The sequence below is a fragment of the Rutidosis leptorrhynchoides genome, chromosome 11 (genome assembly GCF_046630445.1).
Source record: "Rutidosis leptorrhynchoides isolate AG116_Rl617_1_P2 chromosome 11, CSIRO_AGI_Rlap_v1, whole genome shotgun sequence".
Lineage (NCBI taxonomy): Eukaryota > Viridiplantae > Streptophyta > Magnoliopsida > Asterales > Asteraceae > Rutidosis > Rutidosis leptorrhynchoides.
In genome coordinates, this window is record NC_092343.1 from 247,276,562 (window position 1) to 247,293,223 (window position 16,662).

Below are 16,662 nucleotides of genomic sequence, written 5' to 3' on the forward strand. Positions count from 1 at the left end.
TTAGATGACAAAGGGATCTGATGGACGGATTAGAAGTTATAGCCAATTGAAATTTCGTAAAAATGATTATTATTATCGTCGTTAATATCGTTGATCTAATTTTTAATCTAATTGCCAATATTATTATTATTATTATAATTATTATTATTATTATTAAGAATTGTTATTTTTATAGTTATCATCGTTAAAGTTATAATTAGTATTATTATTATTATCACATAAAATAGTTATTAGTATATTCATTATTATAATATTCAATATTACTAGTATTATTAAAAGTACCGTTGGTATAAAAACTATCAGTTATTCAAAAATTATCAATTTAATAGAAATGTCATTGTTATTATAAAATATCATTATTATTATCATTTTGAATAAAAATTATTACTTTAAAGTTAATATTAAAAATATCGTAAATATTAAAGATATCATAATTAGAATTATCATTTTTCAATAACATCATTGTTAGTAAATATAAATATCGATTGTTATAATTACAAAACAATACGACTTTTAATTATTATTATCAATGCTATTTTATCAAATAAAATTATCTTAATAGAATCTATCACAATATTTTTATGATATTAAATGAACTTTATAAATTTTATTACTTAAGATATATAAAAGTATACTTTAATATAAAATTATATTTATTAATAAATGAATTATATTATTTACTCTATTAAATCTTTTAAATATTTTAAAAATATAAAACGACGATATTTAAATTATATAATAATCATTTATAAACTTTTGAAAATTATTTTGAGTCAAACTAATTTTCGTCGATCTTTGCATATTAGACTCGAGCATTAGGATTGTGGTACACTATGACTTAACTTAATTTATTAGACAAATATTGACAAATACATAAATATATATAAATAATTTAGGTTCGGGAATCCGAGGCCAACCCTACACTTGTTCAATGATGTTATATGTATTTTTACTACAAAATACAGTATGGTGAGTTTCATTTGCTCCCTTTTAAATGCTTTTGCAAAATATATTTTTGGGCTGAGAATACATGCGCAACTTTTATAACTGTTTTACGAAATTGACACAAGTACGTGAAACTACATTCTATGGTTGGATTATCGAAGTCGAATATGCCCCTTTTTATTAAGTCTGGTAATCTAAGAATTAGGGAACAGACACCCTAATTGACGCGAATCCTAAAGATAGATCTATCGGGCCCAACAAGCCCCATCCAAAGTACCGGATGTTTTAGTACTTCGAAATTTATATCATGTCCGAAGGAGGATCCCGGAATGATGGGGATATTCTTATATATGCATATTGTTAATGTCGGTTACCAGGTGTTCAATCCATATGAATGATATTTTTGTCTCTATGCATGGGACGTATGTTTATGAGAAATGGAAATCTGAAATCTTGTGGTCTATTAAAATGATGGAAACGATTGTTTAAGTTAAACTAATGAACTCACCAACCTTTTGGTTGACACTTTAAAGCATGTTTATTCTCAGGTACGAAAGAAATCTTCCGCTGTGCATTAGCTCATTTTAAAGATATTACTTGGAGTCATTCATGCCATATTTCAAAAGACGTTGCATTCGAGTCGTTGAGGTTCATTAGAGATTATTATTAAGTAAATGACAGATTAGGTCATTTATAGTTTGGATATTATGAAATGGTATGCATACCTGTCAACTTTCGATGTAAATGAAAGTTTGTCTTTTAAAACGAATGCAATGTTTGTAAAATGTATCATATAGAGGTCAAATACCTCGCGATGTAATCATATGTTATTGTATTCGTCCCTATGGATTGGGACGGGACGTCTCATGTGGTATCAGAGCGGTGGTCTTAGCGAACCAGGTCTTGCATTAGTGTGTCTTACTGTTAGTTGTTAAGATGCATTAGTGAGTCTGGACTTCGACCGTGTCTGCATGTCAAAAGTTTTGCTTATCATTTTATGTCGGAAATCATCTACTTATCATCCTTAGGAAATTATCTGCTTATCATCTTAAGTCTAGACGCGTTTTCCTGCATTTATTGCATAACAGCGTATAGACGAAATTCACATCTTAGCATATCTGCTAATTAATATCTTAGCGTATTTATTACTGTGAACTTTGACTAACATCTTTCAAAGATTCTCCGAAATCTATGGGATTTTGGTATTATATATACATATGTAAATTATGTACTGAGGAATACCAAATCTAAATTCTACAATCTATTTTATACCAAAATTCATTCCCTTGATCATACGAGATGGATCCCTCAACCAGTTCGAACTCCTCAGATTACGACAGCTATTCCGATATGGAGTTTCATTCGAGCTCTGACAACAGTGTGACCGGAATGAATCAACCAATCAGCCATCATCTATTCTGGATGAAATGGGGATGGGTTCGTAGCCTCCTCAATCATTGGCGACAAGAAGAAGGTGATCCCTTCCATCCACCACATTGCCCTCTTGGCAATGAACCTGAAGCACTTACCGGCGAACCTATTCGAGAAACAATTTTCTCTCTCATTTCCAGAGTATCTCGTCATGATTATATACTACACCAAATTCTAGATTATATCTATCCGCTCGTCCGAACTGCTGACCATCCCGGTGTGATAGAAGAAGTCAACGAGCTTCGTGCTCAGGTGGTGGCTTTGGAAAATACGGTGCGAAGGTTACAAACATTATCAGCAGCACCAGCAGCATAACCGGTACCGCCAGTAACTGATGGATTTCAATACATAAACAAAGTCATAAACCCATTTTTGTTACATATAAATTCGTGTGTATATGTATATATAAAGCGGAAGCAATTTCAAGTTTATGCATGTAAAGTTTAACCCTTTTAAACATGAAATCCATTAAAGATCTAGTCTTGAAAATACACTTAAATGTAAATAGAGCTAGTTAGATGTTTATACCTACTCCAAAATGGAGGTGAAGAACTAGGATGAAGAAGATGATGTAGATGAAGAAAACTTCTAACTTGAAGCCTCAAATCTTTGATACCCACAAGCAATAATCAACACCCAAGACTTGGTTAGGATTTTAGACACTTAATTACTTGCAAAAATCAACCAAGAATCCCTTGAAGAAGCTCCAAAATTTCGGCCAAAAGGGGGAGGAAAAAGGAGAGGAAATTGCAAGTATTATTTTCAAAATGCTAGAGTGAAAGAGTGTGTTAAAAGTTGCACCAATGCATGTGTATTAGTCATAATTATATGGAGTAATCAAGGAAGGGTGGTTGGCACCTAGGAGCCTTCAAAAAAAACGGCACCCCCACCCCTTCCATTTATTTTATATTTTATTACATATTTATAAAACATACATGCATTTAGTTGTAAGTATTTTATTTTATAAGCCTTTTATAAAATAAAATGCAACACACATATGTTACATACACTTTATATTATTTATAACCTATATAAATAATATACAACATGTAGTAACTTATAATTATCCAAATAATTATATCTAGCATTTATTTTAGAAAACCAATTTCTAAAATTCAAGTGTCGTGTATTTGCTTTAATGATCCGATTGTCAAAACAAATACATAAAGTGTTGATAGCTTGTTATTGGGTATGACCCGACTTGGATCACAACATGTAAGCCACATTAATTTATTATGTCTCTCGGGCACAAGAAAATCCTTCAATCTCCCACTTGCACGAGAAACATAAGGAATTAATGCAAGTGACAGATACCACCTAACGACCGTCCATCACCCCCAACATGTTATGACTTAGTGCCATTCAATAACATCATCCCTTTCGAGTTCCCATTTCGAATATGATTTAGGTGAATCTTTCAATATATCCTTTTGCCCTAGATGTCATGTTAAATCCAAGAGACATAGAATGATCACTCTCTTATAGATTTAACTTTGTCAGGCCTTAGACATCTGACTCTCAACGAATAAGAGGGACAAATTCCATCTTGACTACATACGTCCTAGACATTACACTTCGTACCATACCTGAAACCTCCCTTATGTACTACCATGTTTCAGAATAGCGAAGGAAAGAATCAAGGCACAATATTCGGTGAATATCTGAACCCAATATGTGTCTCAGGTCAGAGGATATAATGATATTCTCCTTTACTCAAGATTACATGTGATCAACCACAAAGGTTCCATATAGTAATCTTGAGAGCGGGTCTTCCAATATTTGTGTCCCACAAATATCTATGAACCTTGGTTGCAACCTTGCCCTACATTCACCATTTGAATGTTAACCAATCCAAGTTCATAATAGTCTAGACCTCACACTTGTTCCCACAAATGTGATCAACTACGGAATTTAGAATAATAATTTATTCATGGATAAAATATGCTAAATTGGAACATGACTCATAATTTAAATTAATACCATAATTATATTAATGAGTTTGAACTAATTCGTTCCGTTACAATACATAAAGTAGATCAATTCCAATCACTAGAATGTCGAAGCCCTAATGCACAAACATGTCCCTCATGTTTTGGCCCATGTAAAAGCTTCGTGAGTGGATCCGCAACATTTTGATCTGTGTGAACTTTGTGAATACATATCTTTCCCTTTTCAACCTCATCCCTAATGTAGTTGAATCTCCGCTCAATGTGACGAGTCTTTTGATGAGCACGAGGTTCCTTGATTTGAGCAATCGCACCCTCGTTGTCACAAAAGATCTCAAGAGGGTCCTGAATGGAAGGGACCACTCCTAAGTCGTCGATGAATTTCTTCATCCATGCAGCTTCCTGAGCTGCCAATGAGGCGGCAATGTACTCCGACTCTGTAGTGGATAACGCAACAACTTCCTGTTTCGCACTCTTCCAAGAGACCGCACCACCATTTAACATGAATACATAACCGGATTGTGACCGAGAGTCATCTCGATCAGTTTGGAAACTCGCGTCCACGTAACCTTTTACAACGAGTTCCTCCTCACCAGACCCATATATTAGAAACATATCCTTAGTCCTTCTAAGGTATTTCAATATACATTTAACCGCAGTCCAATGACTATTTCCTGGGTTATTCTGGTATCTACTTGTCAAGCTTAGAGCGCATGACACATCCGGTCTAGTACATATCATTGCATACATGATAGACCCAATAGCAGATGCGTATGGGACTTTCTTCATTCTCTCTTGTTCATCTTTCGTGGTAGGACACTGAGATGAACTGAGAACGGTTCCTCTTTGAATAGGTACCAAACCTTTCTTAGAGTTTTCCATCTTGAACCTTTTCAAGACCTTATCAATGTATGTACTTTGACTTAAGCCTATCAATCTCTTGGATCTATTCCTATAGATTCCAATCCCCAATATATATTGTGCTTCTCCAAGATCCTTAATGGAGAAGCAACTTTTTAACCAAGTTTTGACCTCTTGCATTGTGGTTATATCATTCCCAAATAATAATACGTCATCCACATATAGCACAAGGAACATTATGGAGCTCCCACTAGCCTTCTTGTATACACAAGCTTCATCACCATTTTTAATAAAGCCAAATTTCTTTGCCTCTTCATTAAAACGATGATTCCACATTCTCGATGCTTGTTTCAACCCATAGATTGATTTCTTTAACTTGCATACTTTTTTAGGATTTTTCGGATCGACAAAACCTTCGGGCTGTACCATATAGACATCTTCCTCAAGATATCCATTTAGGAAAGCGGTTTTGACATCCATTTGCCAAATTTCGTAATCATAATGAGCAGCGATGGTGTAGTGACCCGAACTTTTCCATGTTTATATATATTAATTGAGATTGATGTTTACATGATTAAATGTTTCCAACATGTTAAGCAATCAAACTTGTTAATACTTGATTAATTGAAATAGGTTTCATATAGACAATTTACCACCCAAGTTGACCGGTGATTCACGAACGTTAAAACTTGTAATAAAACTATATGATGACATATATATGGTTATATATATAGTTAACATGATATTATGATAAGTAAACATATCATTAATTATATTAACAATGAACTACATATGTAAAAACAAGACTACTAACTTAATGATTTTGAAACGAGACATATATGTAATGTTTATCGTTGTAACGACATTTAATGTATATATATCATATTAAGAGATATTCGTACATCATAATATCATGATAATATAATAATTTAAAATCTCTTTTGTTATTATAAACATTGGGTTAACAACATTTAACAAGATCGTTAACCTAAAGGTTTCAAAACAACACTTACATGTAACGACTAACGATGACTTAACGACTCAGTTAAAATGTATATACATGTAGTGTTTTAATATGTATTTATACACTTTTGAAAGACTTCAATACACTTATCAAAATACTTCTACTTAACAAAAATGCTTACAATTACATTCTCGTTCAGTTTCATCAACAATTCTACTCGTATGCACCCGTATTCGTACTCGTACAATACACAGCTTTTAGATGTATGTACTATTGGTATATACACTCCAATGATCAGCTCTTAGCAGCCCATGTGAGTCACCTAACACATGTGGGAACCATCATTTGGCAACTAGCATGAAATATCTCATAAGATTACAAAAATATGAGTAATCATTCATGACTTATTTACATGAAAACAAAATTACATATCCTTTATATCTAATCCATACACCAACGACCAAAAACACCTACAAACACTTTCATTCTTCAATTTTCTTCATCTAATTGAACTCTCTCAAGTTCTATCTTCAAGTTCTAAGTGTTCTTCATAAATTCCAAAAGTTCTAGTTTCATAAAATCAAGAATACTTTCAAGTTTGCTAGCTCACTTCCAATCTTGTAAGGTGATCATCCAACCTCAAGAAATCTTTGTTTCTTACAGTAGGTTATCATTCTAATACAAGGTAATAATCATATTCAAACTTTGGTTCAATTTCTATAACTATAACAATCTTATTTCAAGTGATGATCTTACTTGAACTTGTTTTCGTGTCATGATTCTGCTTCAAGAACTTCGAGCCATCCAAGGATCCATTGAAGCTAGATCCACTTTTCTCTTTTCCAGTAGGTTTATCCAAGGAACTTAAGGTAGTAATGATGTTCATAACATCATTCGATTCATACATATAAAGCTATCTTATTCGAAGGTTTAAACTTGTAATCACTAGAACATAGTTTAGTTAATTCTAAACTTGTTCGCAAATAAAAGTTAATCCTTCTAACTTGACTTTTAAAATCAACTAAACACATGTTCTATATCTATATGATATGTTAACTTAATGATTTAAAACCTGGAAACACGAAAAACACCGTAAAACCGGATTTACGCCATTGTAGTAACACTGCGGGCTGTTTTGGGTTAGTTAATTAAAAACTATGATAAACTTTGATTTAAAAGTTGTTATTCTGGGAAAATGATTTTTATTATGAACATGAAACTATATCCAAAAATTATGGTTAAACTCAAAGTGGAAGTATGTTTTCTAAAATGGTCATCTAGACGTCGTTCTTTCGACTGAAATGACTACCTTTACAAAAACGACTTGTAACTTATTTTTCCGACTATAAACCTATACTTTTCTGTTTAGATTCATAAAATAGAGTTCAATATGAAACCATAGCAATTTGATTCACTCAAAACGGATTTAAAATGAAGAAGTTATGGGTAAAACAAGATTGGATAATTTTTCTCATTTTAGCTACGTGAAAATTGGTAACAAATCTATTCCAACCATAACTTAATCAACTTGTATTGTATATTATGTAATCTTGAGATACCATAGACACGTATACAATGTTTCGACCTATCATGTCGACACATCTATATATATTTCGGAACAACCATAGACACTCTATATGTGAATGTTGGAGTTAGCTATACAGGGTTGAGGTTGATTCCAAAATATATATAGTTTGAGTTGTGATCAATACTGAGATACGTATACACTGGGTCGTGGATTGATTCAAGATAATATTTATCGATTTATTTCTGTACATCTAACTGTGGACAACTAGTTGTAGGTTACTAACGAGGACAGCTGACTTAATAAACTTAAAACATCAAAATATATTAAAAGTGTTGTAAATATATTTTGAACATACTTTGATATATATGTATATATTGTTATAGGTTCGTGAATCAACCAGTGGCCAAGTCTTACTTCCCGACGAAGTAAAAATCTGTGAAAGTGAGTTATAGTCCCACTTTTAAAATCTAATATTTTTGGGATGAGAATACATGCAGGTTTTATAAATGATTTACAAAATAGACACAAGTACGTGAAACTACATTCTATGGTTGAATTATCGAAATCGAATATGCCCCTTTTTATTAAGTCTGGTAATCTATGAATTAGGGAACAGACACCCTAATTGACGCGAATCCTAAAGATAGATCTATTGGGCCTAACAAACCCCATCCAAAGTACTGGATGCTTTAGTACTTCGAAATTTATATCATATCCGAAGGGTGTCCCGGAATGATGGGGATATTCTTATATATGCATCTTGTTAATGTCGGTTACCAGGTGTTCACCATATGAATGATTTTTATCTCTATGTATGGGATGTGTATTGAAATATGAAATCTTGTGGTCTATTATTATGATTTGATATATATAGGTTAAACCTATAACTCACCAACATTTTTGTTGACGTTTTAAGCATGTTTATTCTCAGGTGATTATTAAGAGCTTCCGCTATCACATACTTAAATAAGGACGAGATTTGGAGTCCATGCTTGTATGATATTGTGTAAAAACTGCATTCAAGAAACTTATTTTGTTGTAACATATTTGTATTGTAAACCATTATGTAATGGTCGTGTGTAAACAGGATATTTTAGATTATCATTATTTGATAATCTACGTAAAGCTTTTTAAAACCTTTATCTATGAAATAAAGGTTATGGTTTGTTTTAAAAATGAATGCAGTCTTTGAAAAACGTCTCATATAGAGGTCAAAACCTCGCAAAGAAATCAATTAATATGGAACGTTTTTAGTCAATAAGAACGGGACATTTCAGTTGGTATCCGAGCGTTGGTCTTAGAGAACCAGAATTTTTCATTAGTGTGTCTTATCGAGTTGGTTAGGATGCATTAGTGAGTCTGGACTTCGACCGTGTTTACTTGAAAAATGATTGCTTAACAAATTTTGTTGGAAATTATATATTTTTAACATGTGAATATTATGTGATATATTAATCTCTTAACGCGTTTGATATTATGTGATAGATGTCTACCTCTAGAACAAGTCCCATTGACTCACCTAATAATAATGAAGAGTCAAATGTAAATTGGAATGATTCGTGGACTAATTCACAAGTTCCCGAAGAGGAACCGGAAGAAGAGTCGGAACCGGAAGAAGAATCGGAACCGGAAGAAGAATCGGAACCGGATGAAGAAATAGAACCGGTGGGGGAAATAATAAAACGGTTAAGTAAAAGAAAATCCTCAACCAACCGACCAAAGTTAATTATGGTCAATGGTGTTTCCGCCAAGGAAGCAAAATATTGGGAGGATTACCAATTCTCCGATGAATCGGATTCCGACGAGAATTCCGATGATGTTATAGAAATTACCCCAACTGAATTTAAAAAGGCAAAAGAAAATAATAAGGGAAAGGGCATAAAAATAGAGAAATCTAATTCCAACCCCGATGAACTTTATATGTATCGTCAACCCCCGAAGTCCTTAAGTTGTAACAATGACCCGGGAACCTCTAAACCACCAGGTTTTTCTAAACCAATGTGGACAACGACGGATCGTATTAGGGGAACATCATATATCCCTAGAAACTTGGCAAAACGAACCAAAACCGAAGAAGAAGAAACGAGCGAGTCGGAATAAGATAGTTGTATTCGTGTGGTGTAATATATGGAATATAGTGTTCTTATGCTTTATGATATATGTAAAAATTGCTTGTATTAATAAGTATTTTTTTTATGAATCTAACTCTTGTCTTTTTTACAGTTTAAAAACACAAAATGGATAGACAACCCAATATTTTAAGAGACCTACCCGGAGACATGATTGATGAAATCTTGTCTAGAGTCGGCCAGAATTCTTCGGCACAACTATTTAAGGCGAGATCAGTTTGTAAGACATTCGAAGAACGTTCCAAGAATGTCTTGGTTTATAAGAGACTTTCGTTTGAAAGATGGGGGATATCACATTGGGAAACCCATAAGTTACGATGTGTTTACTTTGACGCATATATTGCGGGGAACCCAAATGCTATTTTACGCAACGGGTTAAGAAATTATTTTGACTCAATATATCCGAATATTGGACTTCGTGATTTAGAAAAAGCGGCTAACATGCAACATAAAGAAGCATGTTATGCTTACGGATTAGTAATGTTCGCTTCTCACCAAAGTGAGAACAAGAACATCGGGCTACAACTATTAAACAAAACGTTCCCACAAGTGACGGAGTCGGTAATTGGGGTAAGAAATGAGGTTTTTAGATTGTTACGGGACTGTTGGACATTACGTAACCCTCGTCCCTTTGATGACGTTACAACACGCTGTCTTATCAACGGCCATAACGGTTATGTTGCACAAGACCAAGGATGGGAAGTAGTCCTAGTAAAACCAGAATGCATGACTTGTTTCTGGACGTATGAATTACGTGTCTTTATTGCCTTTGCTGAACGACTTGTGTACTAGCTAGAATTGTCTTCACAACTATCTTGTATCAAAGTTATTGTGTGCTATATTTCATGCTTTATGTAAAATAAGCGGTATTGTAAGTTTGTAAAATATTGTATAAAAGTTTGAACGCGAAATATTATTATAATCAGTTTTTCATATAGAATTGTAGTAGTTGAATTGTATATTAGCTACTAAGTATGAACTTAACGGGTAGGTACTACCCGAATTTAAACTTATAAAACGCTAATATGAAGAAAAAGCTTTTATAAATGAGTTCATATTATGCTACGAAATACTATTAACTACTCTTAATATTCTGTATGATTAACTTGTTCCATTTAACTATTTTGAAGGAAATGGCACCGACTACTCGACACACCGTGAATATGAATGAAGAGGAATTCCGTACTTTTCTAGCTTCAAACATAGCCGCAGTACAGGCTGCGCTACATACCAACAATAACCTTGGATCTAGCAGTACAGGAAATCGTGTAGGATGCACCTACAAAGAATTCACTGCCTGCAAACCTTTGGAATTTGATGGAACCGAAGGACCGATCGGATTGAAACGGTGGACCGAGAAGGTTGAATCGGTGTTTGCCATAAGTAAGTGTACTGAAGAGGACAAAGTAAAGTACGCTACGCATACCTTCACAGGTTCTGCGTTAACATGGTGGAATACCTATCTAGAGCAAGTGGGACAAGACGATGCTTACGCACTACCGTGGTCAGCATTCAAGCACTTGATGAACGAGAAGTACCGTCCCAGAACCGAGGTCAATAAGCTCAAGACAGAACTTAGAGGGTTACGAACCCAAGGATTTGATATTACCACGTACGAAAGACGATTCACAGAATTGTGCCTATTGTGTCCGGGAGCATTCGAAGATGAGGAAGAGAAGATCGACGCGTTTGTGAAAGGATTACCGGAAAGAATCCAAGAAGATATAAGTTCACACGAGCCCGCCTCCATACAACAGGCATGTAGAATGGCTCACAAACTCGTGAACCAAATTGAAGAAAGAATTAAAGAACAGACTGCTGAAGAGGCCAATGTAAAGCAAGTCAAAAGAAAGTGGGAGGAAAACGGTGATAAGAATCACCAATACAACAACAACAGCAATTACAACAATAATCGCAACAATTATCCCAACAATCGCAACATCAATCGCAACTACAACAAACGGCCCAACAACAACAACAACAACAACAACAGCAACTACAACAATCATCCCAACAACAATAATAACCGCAACAACAACAACAATCAGAAGCAGCTATGCCAAAGGTGTGAAAAGAATCACTCGGGGTTCTGCACCAAATTTTGCAACAAGTGTAAAAGAAATGGTCATAGCGCGGCGAAGTGTGAGGTCTATGGACCAGGGGTTAATAGAACGAAAGGAACAAATGGTGTCAGAACGAGTAATGGCGGAGCAAGTAGTGTCGGAGCAAGTTATGCCAATGTAGTTTGTTATAAATGTGGAAAACCGGGCCACATTATTAGAAATTGCCCGAACCAGGAGAACACGAATGGACAAGGCCGTGGAAGAGTTTTCAATATTAATGCGGCAGAGGCACAGGAAGACCCGGAGCTTGTTACGGGTACGTTTCTTATTGACAATAAATCTGCTTACGTTTTATTTGATTCGGGTGCGGATAGAAGTTATATGAGTAGAGATTTTTGTGCTAAATTAAGTTGTCCATTGACGCCTTTGGATAGTAAATTTTTACTCGAATTAGCAAATGGTAAATTAATTTCAGCAGATAATATATGTCGGAATCGAGAAATTAAACTGGTTAGCGAAACATTTAAGATTGATTTGATACCAGTAGAGTTAGGGAGTTTTGATGTGATAATCGGTATGGACTGGTTGAAAGAAGTGAAAGCGGAGATCGTTTGTTACAAAAATGCAATTCGCATTATACGAGAAAAAGGAAAACCCTTAATGGTGTACGGAGAAAAGGGTAACATGAAGCTACATCTTATTAGTAATTTGAAAGCACAAAAACTAATAAGAAAAGGTTGCTATGCTGTTCTAGCACACGTCGAGAAAGTACAAACTGAAGAAAAGAGCATCAATGATGTTCCCGTCGCAAAAGAATTTCCTGATGTATTTCCGAAAGAATTACCGGGATTACCCCCACATCGATCCGTTGAATTTCAAATAGATCTTGTACCAGGAGCTGCACCAATAGCTCGTGCTCCTTACAGACTCGCACCCAGCGAGATGAAAGAACTACAAAGCCAATTACAAGAACTTTTAGAGCGTGGTTTCATTCGACCAAGCACATCACCGTGGGGAGCTCCTGTTTTGTTTGTCAAGAAGAAAGATGGTACATTCAGGTTGTGTATCGACTACCGAGAGTTGAACAAACTTACCATCAAGAACCGCTACCCACTACCGAGAATCGATGACTTATTTGATCAACTACAAGGCTCGTCTGTTTATTCAAAGATTGACTTACGTTCCGGGTATCATCAAATGCGGGTGAAAGAAGATGATATTCCAAAGACTGCTTTCAGAACACGTTACGGTCATTACGAGTTTATGGTCATGCCTTTTGGTTTAACTAATGCACCAGCTGTGTTCATGGACCTTATGAACCGAGTGTGTGGACCATACCTTGACAAGTTTGTCATTGTTTTCATTGATGACATACTTATTTACTCAAAGAATGACCAAGAACACGGTGAACATTTGAGAAAGGTGTTAGAAGTATTGAGGAAGGAAGAATTGTACGCTAAGTTTTCAAAGTGTGCATTTTGGTTGGAAGAAGTTCAATTCCTCGGTCACATAGTGAACAAAGAAGGTATTAAGGTGGATCCGGCAAAGATAGAAACTGTTGAAAAGTGGGAAACCCCGAAAACTCCGAAACACATACGCCAGTTTTTAGGACTAGCTGGTTACTACAGAAGGTTCATCCAAGACTTTTCCAGAATAGCAAAACCCTTGACTGCATTAACGCATAAAGGGAAGAAATTTGAATGGAATGATGAACAAGAGAAAGCGTTTCAGTTATTGAAGAAAAAGCTAACTACGGCACCTATATTGTCATTGCCTGAAGGGAATGATGATTTTGTGATTTATTGTGACGCATCAAAGCAAGGTCTCGGTTGTGTGTTAATGCAACGAACGAAGGTGATTGCTTATGCGTCTAGACAATTGAAGATTCACGAACAAAATTATACGACGCATGATTTGGAATTAGGCGCGGTTGTTTTTGCATTAAAGACTTGGAGGCACTACTTATATGGGGTCAAAAGTATTATATATACCGACCACAAAAGTCTTCAACACATATTTAATCAGAAACAACTGAATATGAGGCAGCGTAGGTGGATTGAATTATTGAATGATTACGATTTTGAGATTCGTTACCACCCGGGGAAGGCAAATGTGGTAGCCGATGCCTTGAGCAGGAAGGATAGAGAACCCATTCGAGTAAAATCTATGAATATAATGATTCATAATAACATTACTACTCAAATAAAGGAGGCGCAACAAGGAGTTTTAAAAGAGGGAAATTTAAAGGATGAAATACCCAAAGGATCGGAGAAGCATCTTAATATTCGGGAAGACGGAACCCGGTATAGGGCTGAAAGGATTTGGGTACCAAAATTTGGAGATATGAGAGAAATGGTACTTAGAGAAGCTCATAAAACTAGATACTCAATACATCCTGGAACGGGGAAGATGTACAAGGATCTCAAGAAACATTTTTGGTGGCCGGGTATGAAAGCCGATGTTGCTAAATACGTAGGAGAATGTTTGACGTGTTCTAAGGTCAAAGCTGAGCATCAGAAACCATCAGGTCTACTTCAACAACCCGAAATCCCGGAATGGAAATGGGAAAACATTACCATGGATTTCATCACTAAATTGCCAAGGACTGCAAGTGGTTTTGATACTATTTGGGTAATAGTTGATCGTCTCACCAAATCAGCACACTTCCTGCCAATAAGAGAAGATGACAAGATGGAGAAGTTAGCACGACTGTATTTGAAGGAAGTCGTCTCCAGACATGGAATACCAATCTCTATTATCTCTGATAGGGATGGCAGATTTATTTCAAGATTCTGGCAGACATTACAGCAAGCATTAGGAACTCGTCTAGACATGAGTACTGCCTATCATCCACAAACTGATGGGCAGAGCGAAAGGACGATACAAACGCTTGAAGACATGCTACGAGCATGTGTTATTGATTTCGGAAACAGTTGGGATCGACATCTACCGTTAGCAGAATTTTCCTACAACAACAGCTACCATTCAAGCATTGAGATGGCGCCATTTGAAGCACTTTATGGTAGAAAGTGCAGGTCTCCGATTTGTTGGAGTGAGGTGGGGGATAGACAGATTACGGGTCCAGAGATTATACAAGAAACTACCGAGAAGATCATCCAAATTCATCAACGGTTGAAAACCGCCCAAAGTCGACAAAAGAGCTACGCTGACATTAAAAGAAAAGATATAGAATTTGAAATTGGAGAGATGGTCATGCTTAAAGTTTCACCTTGGAAAGGCGTTGTTCGATTTGGTAAACGAGGGAAATTAAATCCAAGGTATATTGGACCATTCAAGATTATTGATCGTGTCGGACCAGTAGCTTACCGACTTGAGTTACCTCAACAACTCGCGGCTGTACATAACACTTTCCACGTCTCGAATTTGAAGAAATGTTTTGCTAAAGAAGATCTCACTATTCCGTTAGATGAAATCAAAATCAACGAAAAACTCCAATTCATCGAAGAACCCGTCGAAATAATGGATCGTGAGGTTAAAAGACTTAAGCAAAACAAGATACCAATTGTTAAGGTTCGATGGAATGCTCGTAGAGGACCCGAGTTCACCTGGGAGCGTGAAGATCAGATGAAGAAGAAATACCCGCATCTATTTCCAGAAGATTCGTCAACACCTTCAACAGCTTAAAATTTCGGGACGAAATTTATTTAACGGGTAGGTACTGTAGTGACCCGAACTTTTCCATGTTTATATATATTAATTGAGATTGATGTTTACATGATTAAATGTTTCCAACATGTTAAGCAATCAAACTTGTTAATACTTGATTAATTGAAATAGGTTTCATATAGACAATTGACCACCCAAGTTGACCGGTGATTCACGAACGTTAAAACTTGTAATAAAACTATATGATGACATATATATGGTTATATATATAGTTAACATGATATTATGATAAGTAAACATATCATTAATTATATTAACAATGAACTACATATGTAAAAACAAGACTACTAACTTAATGATTTTGAAACGAGACATATATGTAACGTTTATCGTTGTAACGACATTTAATGTATATATATCATATTAAGAGATATTCGTACATCATAATATCATGATAATATAATAATTTAAAATCTCTTTTGTTATTATAAACATTGGGTTAACAACATTTAACAAGATCGTTAACCTAAAGGTTTCAAAACAACACTTACATGTAACGACTAACGATGACTTAACGACTCAGTTAAAATGTATATACATGTAGTGTTTTAATATGTATTTATACACTTTTGAAAGACTTCAATACACTTATCAAAATACTTCTACTTAACAAAAATGCTTACAATTACATTCTCGTTCAGTTTCATCAACAATTCTACTCGTATGCACCCTTATTCGTACTCGTACAATACACAGCTTTTAGATGTATGTACTATTGGTATATACACTCCAATGATCAGCTCTTAGCAGCCCATGTGAGTCACCTAACACATGTGGGAACCATCATTTGGCAACTAGCATGAAATATCTCATAAGATTACAAAAATATGAGTAATCATTCATGACTTATTTACATGAAAACAAAATTACATATCCTTTATATCTAATCCATACACCAACGACCAAAAACACCTACAAACACTTTCATTCTTCAATTTTCTTCATCTAATTGAACTCTCTCAAGTTCTATCTTCAAGTTCTAAGTGTTCTTCATAAATTCCAAAAGTTCTAGTTTCATAAAATCAAGAATACTTTCAAGTTTGCTAGCTCACTTCCAATCTTGTAAGGTGATCATCCAACCTCAAGAAATCTTTGTTTCTTACAGTAG